This window comes from Zingiber officinale, chromosome 7A (genome assembly GCF_018446385.1).
Source record: "Zingiber officinale cultivar Zhangliang chromosome 7A, Zo_v1.1, whole genome shotgun sequence".
Lineage (NCBI taxonomy): Eukaryota > Viridiplantae > Streptophyta > Magnoliopsida > Zingiberales > Zingiberaceae > Zingiber > Zingiber officinale.
The window spans coordinates 115177095-115186053 of record NC_055998.1 but is presented as its reverse complement, the minus strand read 5'-3'; the positions used below and the strand labels follow the sequence as shown (position 1 = coordinate 115186053).

The 8959-nt window shown below is 37.8% G+C and overlaps 1 long non-coding RNA gene across 2 annotated transcripts; it reads right to left on the bottom strand.

Moving 5' to 3' along the window:
- Positions 1–703: 703 nt before the first annotated feature.
- On the bottom strand, positions 704–4449 carry LOC122002109. Of its 2 annotated transcripts, XR_006117588.1 has the most exons (9): positions 4327–4449; positions 4156–4247; positions 3421–3527; positions 3279–3349; positions 2801–3090; positions 2527–2660; positions 1161–1250; positions 868–970; positions 704–761 (listed from the first exon to the last, which is right to left on the bottom strand). It is a non-coding gene; the product is annotated as an uncharacterized LOC122002109 (long non-coding RNA). The 2 variants fall into 2 exon arrangements; XR_006117589.1 differs by lacking the exons at positions 704–761; positions 868–970; positions 1161–1250; positions 4327–4449 and adding an exon at positions 1424–1489 and having other exon boundaries at positions 4156–4262.
- Between the last annotated feature and the right edge of the window lie 4510 nt (positions 4450–8959).

Below are 8959 nucleotides of genomic sequence, written 5' to 3'. Positions count from 1 at the left end.
TCAATTCCTTAAATCCCCATGAATTTTGTATGCCACGATAGTGTGGACGTATACAAAAATAAAGAAGAGATTTTATCCATTAATTTTATTATCTCGTCAACTTTACTTCACTACAACAAAAACCTTCATAGACATCGGTTTTCCACCGGTGTCTATTTGATTTTCGACCGATGTCTATGAAGCCGATGTTAAAAGTCTACCATTTTAGACATCGGGTTAAAACTGGTGTAGTATCACTTAACGACACCGGTTTTCGAATCGGTTATTAACCGGTGTAGTATCACTTAACGACACCGTTTAATCAACGGTGTAAAACCGATGTAATATTGTATGTTAATAACACCAGTTTTGGCAGCGGTAAATAACCGATGTAATATTACTTTATAACACCGGTTTTACATCGGTGGAAAACCGATGTAATATGTATATTTTTTAACAGCACAGATTTGATTTTAAAACCGATAATACAAAAAAAAAATACACAAATATTCACAAATTGTACAAATATTCTTCATTCAATAATATCCATAAAATATACAAATATTCACAAATTATATAAATAATCTTCTTACAACAATATCCATAAAATACCCAAACATTCTTTTTACATCAAAAGCTAGCTAATAGATATCAAAATCAAGGTAGAACATTCTTTTAACACATCAAGGTAGAACCGCACTTCAAATGTAATCTAGCATGCATTCAGCCCACTCGAACTGCACTTCATCAATTTCAACTCTGGAGTACTTGAGATTTGTAAACTGTAAAAACACATAAATCTATCATATGTCAAATAACTAAAACAAATGTGTACATGTATCAAATAAAAAATATAAGATCACAAGTGCTTGTCATAAACATGCTTACCAGCGTGTTGAAACCTATTCTGTGAATGGTGGCTTCGAATGAACTTCACGAGCAAGGCCAAAATTTGCTATCTTCACAAAGTCCTTGGTTACCAATAAGTTCTCTGCAAAGGTCATAATCTAGTTTAATAGAATGCTAACTTCACCAGAATAATTATAGGTGCATAAATCACATTTAACAAAATAAATGCTAATCCTAGATAACAACGTTGTAGGAATAGATATGTTAAGAGCACACAAATGAATCTTTATAGGGATATTTGGTTAAAAGCGGAACTAAAGAGGTACACCTACCTCCCATGTCAATAAGTCACTTCCTCGAGTTGGATATGACTTTTGCAAATCTAGCTCCATATAGAAGGTGTAGAGTTTGATATCTTGAAGCTGCAAATCCAATCAGAAGTAGGATTAGCGTGGTAAGCAAGACATTGAAAATCCCATTAATAGACACATATTGGCCATGAGAACCCTTGTTCTTGTCATTGAAATAAGGTGACTAGGAATAAAATAGGCACTAGGAATGACTAAAAATAAGTACAACTAAAATTCATAATTAAGATATCACTAGGAACGACAGTAGTGAAATAGTCTCCTTTCCGATGCCAATCAATTTTTGTCACAACCTGCAAAGCAAAAGAATGAATAATAGAAAGGTAGTGGCAAAGAACATTATAAAACTAAAATTATTAATAGGTTGCAGCTTAGGAACACACGCAATATAATTAAAGAAGGAATCAAATATAAAACTGCTTTATTGCATAAATTCCTCAAGCCGAACCTTATTTTCTCCCCCATTTTCTTTGGCTTCATTTTAGAACACTTGCCGTGCCAATCACAACCTTCCGCAACGATCCAATGTTTAGAAAATCTTAAAATATCATCTTAAGCATGTTTTCTTAGGCTTCATTTTAGACCTGTCTTTTGTCGGCCTACTAGCAATGATCTTTAGCAAAAACAATAAACTGACTGCAAGCTGTGCACCTAATCTCATTATATGATAATGCAACAATCAAGTTGGAAAAAATTATACTAGATGCCATATCTGTATGACAAAACATTTCAAAGATATTTTTGTAAATCCATTTAGGTACATCAGTACATATTTGCTTTCATCCACATACTGAAATGTAAAAAGGATGAAGCAAAGCTGTCAACCTTTGGTCATATTATTTGTTCTTATAATTGAATTGTAAAGATCAAACTTGTTAACAGATAGTGGAGGGAAGAAAGTGAAGAAAGCTTGCAGAAGCTACAACCAAATTCAGCTACAACACACACAAAAACATCAAACAATGAGCAGGACAATTGGGAAAATTCCACACAGAAACATCAGTATAAAGAATGAGTCACGACTCCAACATCTAAGACAGCATCATCTATGGAAACATGATACTAGTGGAGTTGAAACTTACAGGATAGAAAATTCAACAAAAAAAATAAAACAAAGCCATCATGTGTCTCAAAGTCAAGGTTCAACATCATAAGAAATATGCATACCAAACTTATAAGTCGTTGATAAAATTAATTCTTGACAATAAGGATACTAGTTGGTGCTTACAGGTAAGGGGTTTGCGGAAATGAATTGGTCAAAAAAGAATAAATTATCAAGTAAAGAACATGAACTTGCTACCGTATTCATGTAGGATCAGCAAGTACTCACGTATCTTGACTCGAGGAGATTCTTCAAAGTTTCCTGGAGAATCTATCATTAGTGGCAATACAGTTTAATGACAGAATCTGCTCCAGCTGTGAATAGCCATGGCTGCCTCGGATGAAATTTACAATCTAAAACACCTGTTCAATTAATAAGTTAATGTTAGGTCTAAGATAGGCAGGAATTGCAATTTTTATTTGAGTTAGAAAGCCATAGTTTCTTAATCTAGACGCGGTAAATGAAAAACAAGGAAAATAACAAAGTTTGCAACACAACTGACCTCTGTCATTAAACTGAGAGAATTTGGTATGCCTAAACTTTTCAGGGCACTTTAGGTTTCATCCTGATTCCAGCCTCAAAGGCTAGGTAACTAGGTATAATGTCATGATTTTTATATATTTCCAATTTGTCAGTGTGTATTAGAAAAAAGAAAGAAACAAAACTGAGATATAAAATAGGCACTAGGAATGACTAAAAATAAGTACAACTAAAATTCATAATTAGGATATCACTAGGAACGACAGTAGTGAAATAGTCTCCTTTCCGATGCCAATCAATTTTTGTCACAACCTGCAAAGCAAAAGAATGAATAATAGAAAGGTAGTGGCAAATACTCTACCAATTAAAATAAAGTAATCCAAAGGATTAAGTCTATGTCTAGAAACAATTAAGGTAATTTGATGTGCCTATATTGAAATTAATTATTATACAGATACATATGTACTCTGAAGGGGGGATACACAGTGAATATAGCTCACCTTGCAATGCTTTAATCGGATGCAATCATATTTATCATCTCGAACCCATCTCACTGCTGGAGTGGTATTTCCTAAAGCACAGAATCGAGTGCCAACTGATCTGAACATAAACTAAAATAATATTATGAGTAAAAACACTTACCCTCATCCTCCTCTAGTTTTGATTCCTCCACATGAAGCAACTCCTTGACCCTTGCTTGATTCTCTGCACTTCCCAATCCAGTATCTAAAATAAGCACATCGCATCCTCTGAAACAATGTGTAAATGTATGTCAGAAAGAAGCAGGGTGGAATTAGGCATCGAAAACTGAATTAAAAAAAAACCCTAGAGGGTGGAAATTAAATTACAAAAACCTGGAGGAAATGAACATACAAAAGAAACGCTAACCATAGGTACGGCTCCCTTCTTTTAACATAACCATATTAAATTTATATTCTAACCTAAACCATCCAATATCTAAATTCCCATTAGATCTTCAAGGTTACAATCTTCCATAATCACCTAACATGAAACCTAAATGTCACTGAAACCATTTCAGATTCAGGTTAATCTTTATTTACAACATTCAATTACCCAATATAACAACTCTTATCCTTGTTAACTAGTAACACATCATACCCTTAACCTCCAACACCAGAACAAACAAATTCTTATTGACTCTGCCATGGATCCAGCTCAAAACACACAGGATTCATTAGGTAACATCTACTGCAACTAATGATCGCACAAGGGTAAGGAACAAGAACTAAACCGTTCCTCAAACCCCTACAAATAGAACATTACATAGTGCATCTTCACTAGCCGGATCAAGAAGAAAGAATAACAAGAAGTCATCAAAACAACCTGTTAACAACAACAACAGATCGACCTCATTACCTCTGCACCCTTCAATCACCGGAGATGATCACTGATACGAAGAAGAGATCGATCCAACAGAGCTGTGGTGGCCGGGACCAAAATACCAGTCTCTGCTTCCCAGAAAGAACCACATGAATCAACACTAGAAAGGATCAAGGTTCGAATTCACAACCAAAACCAAACCCTTACCTCCAAGATCGAAGTTAGGGCAACGACTTGTTCTTGCCGACGAACAGGGACAGAGATCGGGAAGGAACAATGGTTGTTACCTCCTCCAAACAATCGATGCTGGCCTAATCCAACGCCGATGCACTTGGTTCCCTCCCGACAGCCGGCGAAATCCACCGATCGAGATCCGTCGCCGTTGTTCACCGAGATCAGAGAAGGGAGGAAGGGATCGGGGAGAAAGAAGGTTCGGCTAACCTCTCTTCCTCTCAACGCTCCAAGGTCCGCTCTTCGCCGGCGCGGCGCCACCGAGAGAAGAAGAAATCGCCGGTCTCGGTCGCGTGAAGTCCGAAGTCGCGAGAAGGAGAAAGTCGGGGGAAAAGAAAAGGCTTCGGCGCTTTATAGAGAGGTTAACCCCAAACCCCATCCTCAACCTTTAGCAATCAGACGATTAAGAAGAATGAAAAGAGGAAACGAGAGGTTTTGACCGTGTACCCAGTGAGCGAAGAGGCCGAGAAGGAGAAAATGAAGCACGGAGAGCCTTTATGCCTGCAATTTTAGGGTTTTAACAGGCAGACATACTTCGTTATTCTTGTACTGCACTCGATCTCTCTGCTTCAGAAGAAGGAGACCCCTTTACACAAGATCAGAGATCTCGGTGTTGTTCTCTCTTCCTTCGGATTCCCTCATGTTGCCGACCAACCGTGCCATGGTGGTCGTGGGCGTCCTCTAGCTGTTCGGATCTTGTCGGCCCCTACCTTAGCCGGGAAGAGCGAAGAGAGGAAGGAGGAGGAGGAGGAAGAGAGGATCGGACGAGGAGGCAGAATGGAACGATTTATACTGCGATTTTGCTTAGGATCGAAGCAGGTGGTTTTGATCCTAAGGGGCATCGATCCAGGAAGGGGAAGAGATCCAGGAAAGGGAAGAGGGAGATGAGGCTGAGAGAGATGGTCGGAGGTTTAGGTTTAGGTTTAGGCTGAGAGAAGGGGCGCGATATTGGTTTAGGTTTGGAGGGAACTTTGTGAAGTGTTATAAATTTTGGCTGGTGGAAAAATTAAATTATTATTTTTTGGTTCATTAACATCGGGTTTTAAAAACCGCTGTTAAAACTGATGTCTATTAACAAAAAAAAAGGCGCTCATAGACATCGGCTAAAAAACCGATGTCTATGAGCGAAAATCTGCGCTTATAGACACCGGTTTTTGGAAAAACCGGTGTAAAATACTCAAAGACATCGGTTTTTGCTTAAAACTGTTGTTGTTCCACCGATGTCTATGAGGCTTTTTCTTGTAGTGCTTTATGACGAATAAAATTAATAGTTGATCTGCCTTTGATCAAATATTTGGTCAAAACTTTTGAATTTAAAATAACATTGATTCCTCAAACAATATTATTTAAATTCACCAACACCTCAAACACCGTGAATTTTGCATGCCACGATAGTGTGGACGTATACAAAATTTAAACATTTGTAAGAGGAGGGTTTTACCCATTAATTATCTTGTCAATAAGTCTTTATGACAAAATAAAATTACCTCAAACACCGTGAATTTTGTATGCCACGATAGTGTGGACATATACAAAACCAAACATTTGTAAGAGGAGTTTTTATTATCTTGTCAACCTATTTATTTGACAAATTAATAGTTGGTTTTCTACGGTCACACAAATAATAGCAATGACTCCGATGGGGAGGATACTATTAGACGTGCCTAAGTGTATACCATTACTTGACACTAAGTCCATTAATAAGATTGTGCCCCTTCCGATGGGGAAGATCACACGCTCTTAATTAACTTCCTATAGTTATCCAAAATGGAAGTTTAAGCTAGTGATCCGCAAACAAGCTCATCCGATATGGAGGAAGGCACTCAGAGCCAACGCGCAAGCTTGTTGCATCACTTATAAACCAGTAATGGAGACCATGGAATTTATTTAAAAATAAATCCCTCTCCCACTTAGTTATTTATAGTGAGGAATTTTGACTATGCTAGCCTACTTAGCATGCATACTAACAAGCACACACAACACAGCATAAAAAGCAATAAATAGACACTACAAGAAAAACCCTCATAGACATCGGTGGAACAACAACAGTTTTAAGCAAAAACCGATGTCTTTGAGTATTTTACACCGGTTTTTCCAAAAATCGGTGTCTATGAGCGCAGATTTTCGCTCATAGACATCGGTTTTTTAGCCGATGTCTATGAGCACCTTTTTTTTTGTTAATAGACACCGGTTTTAACAGCGGTTTTTAAAACCCGGTGTTAATGAACCAAAAAAAAATAATTTAATTTTTCTAGCCAAAATTTATAACACTTCGTTCCCTCAAAACCTAAACTAATATCACGCCGCTTCTCTCCGCCTAAACCTAAACCTAAACCTCCCGACCATCTCTCTCAACCTCAATCGGATCAAAACCACCTGCTTCTTCTCCACGCTCGCCGGCACGATCTGGCCGGGCCAGTCCGGCGGCTCCGGCCTCACCGGCACCCACGGGGGCTCCGTTGAAGGCTCTTGTTTGCTCAATGACTGCGGCGAGCTCGTGTTGAGGCAAAAGGAAGCAGAGAACAGGGATGCGTCTCCTCCATTTCCTTGTTGCCGCTGAAGCTCGAGAATCGATTCCTCCAACCTCTGAGCAAACTCCTCCACATTATCCTCCTCCGCCCGACCATCATCGACGATTCCTCAGCATGAACCGGCGCCGATCTACCCATTGTCCCCTCTCGAGTACTTAGAGGGGTTCCCCAGGCCGGACCCAAAACACTCGGAGACGATCACGGCGATCCCGCGGGACAAATCCGGTAAGAACATCTCCAGCAAGGAGAGGAAGGCCGGGAGGGTTCCCAGCATCGTGTTCGAGCAAGAGGATGGGCAACATGGAGGAAACAAGCGGCTCATTTCCGTCCAGACGAAGCAGATACGGAAGCTCGTGGATCACTTAGGCAGGTCTTTCTTCCTCTCCAGGCTCTTTGAGCAACTTGGTTTGGGTACTCGCATACGAAATGTGTCATCTCCTCATCCTGTACCTTGCTTAGAGTCAGCTTCTTTCAATAAAGAACGATCATCCTCTGCTACAAAGGGGAAACAAGATGGGCAATCTTATAAACTCATAGGGAGTTCTGTGAAGACCATTGCTTGTGGTGGTCGACACAGTGCTGTAGTTACAGGTTTGTAGTTACCTCCTATTCCTTTTTTGTCACAATTTTTTGTTATCAATGCCATTTTTGTTGAATTTTCAATTGTTATCTTTAAGTTTAGTTAAACTAATATATCTATCTAAAAGAAATTAATTGATTTTTAAAAATAGTTTTAAACAATATAGAAACATGCTTTTCTATTATTATACAATTTAATGTTCTATTGATAACTAGTTTTCTGGGTATGTATTGTAATGTATGGATCTTTAAGGAATCTCACTTTACCAAATAATGCTCCAGTACTTACCTCTAGTATGCTCTACTTCATCATAGTTTTAACTATTTACGTTTCATAACAAACTTGTATTATGCACTTGCAGACACAGGAGTGCTACTTACTTTTGGCTGGGGGCTTTATGGCCAGGTCAGAAGCAATTAATTTTAAAATAATTCAATCCAATTTTGATTAAATTTTTTCTGCTTGCTCGCAAATATTTCTAGGAACTTTGTAAAAGACCCACTATATGTGATAGAGAATATTGTGAAGCTGCAGGTTTGATTGTTTAATGTGCTTATTTGTAATTGAACTATTTATTATAGCATCTTTGCAGTAAGTTGTTGTTCATATAGAAATTTCTAAATCTATTACATTCTTTTTGCTTTGTCACTTGCATATTTTCAGTTCCTGTTGTCCTGAATTATTGGATGATTGCATTGTAATCCAAGTTAAATGGAAGTGTTGTGGGAGTGTGAGGAAATAAGTACCATCTTCTAACTTTGTGTATTGTATGAGGATAGTATAATTATATTCTTGAATGGCTATCCCAGTAATCTATCTGTTATTTCACATTAGCAAAGAGAAAATGAAGAAGTAAGCATGTGTTATCTTTGCACTTAGGTTTTGTTGAAGGTATAAGGAGTGATTGGATATATCATAATACCGAAAATGAATATTGTAGATGATAAAGAAACCAGATATTGCTCTAAATTTGTTTCCACCATCCATTTCATTCGTCAGAGTATGTACATTATATAATGGGATTTTGAGGGCTAAAGTTAGAGAGGCCCTTAACAGATAGGCCAATTTTATCGGTTATGATACTTTCCTGTGGTCATTAGTAAGTATCAAAATTGGCTTTAGGTTTGGAATGCCTATCAAAAAAATTTGAAGGGATGTATGACCGCAATCCGCATCAACACTTTTTTAATTCTTTTCTTGTTCTGATGCCTATCTACTCGATCCTCAAACTCCAATCAATCTTAGCACTGGAGTTAATTATATGGTTCATTTTTATGATATAACACCAACTGTTATATACTTACAGTTCACTGTGTTTGGTGCATGTGAATGCAATCATCTTGAAATACGCAATCAGATATTAGGAAGATAGCATAGGTTTTGTCTTATCCGTCAGGAACTGGAGCATTCATAGCATCTGGTTGTTCAACATATACCTCTTATTTGATTCCTTTATTTAAAAGGGAAGATTTAGCATCCAATTGAAACACTGGCAATT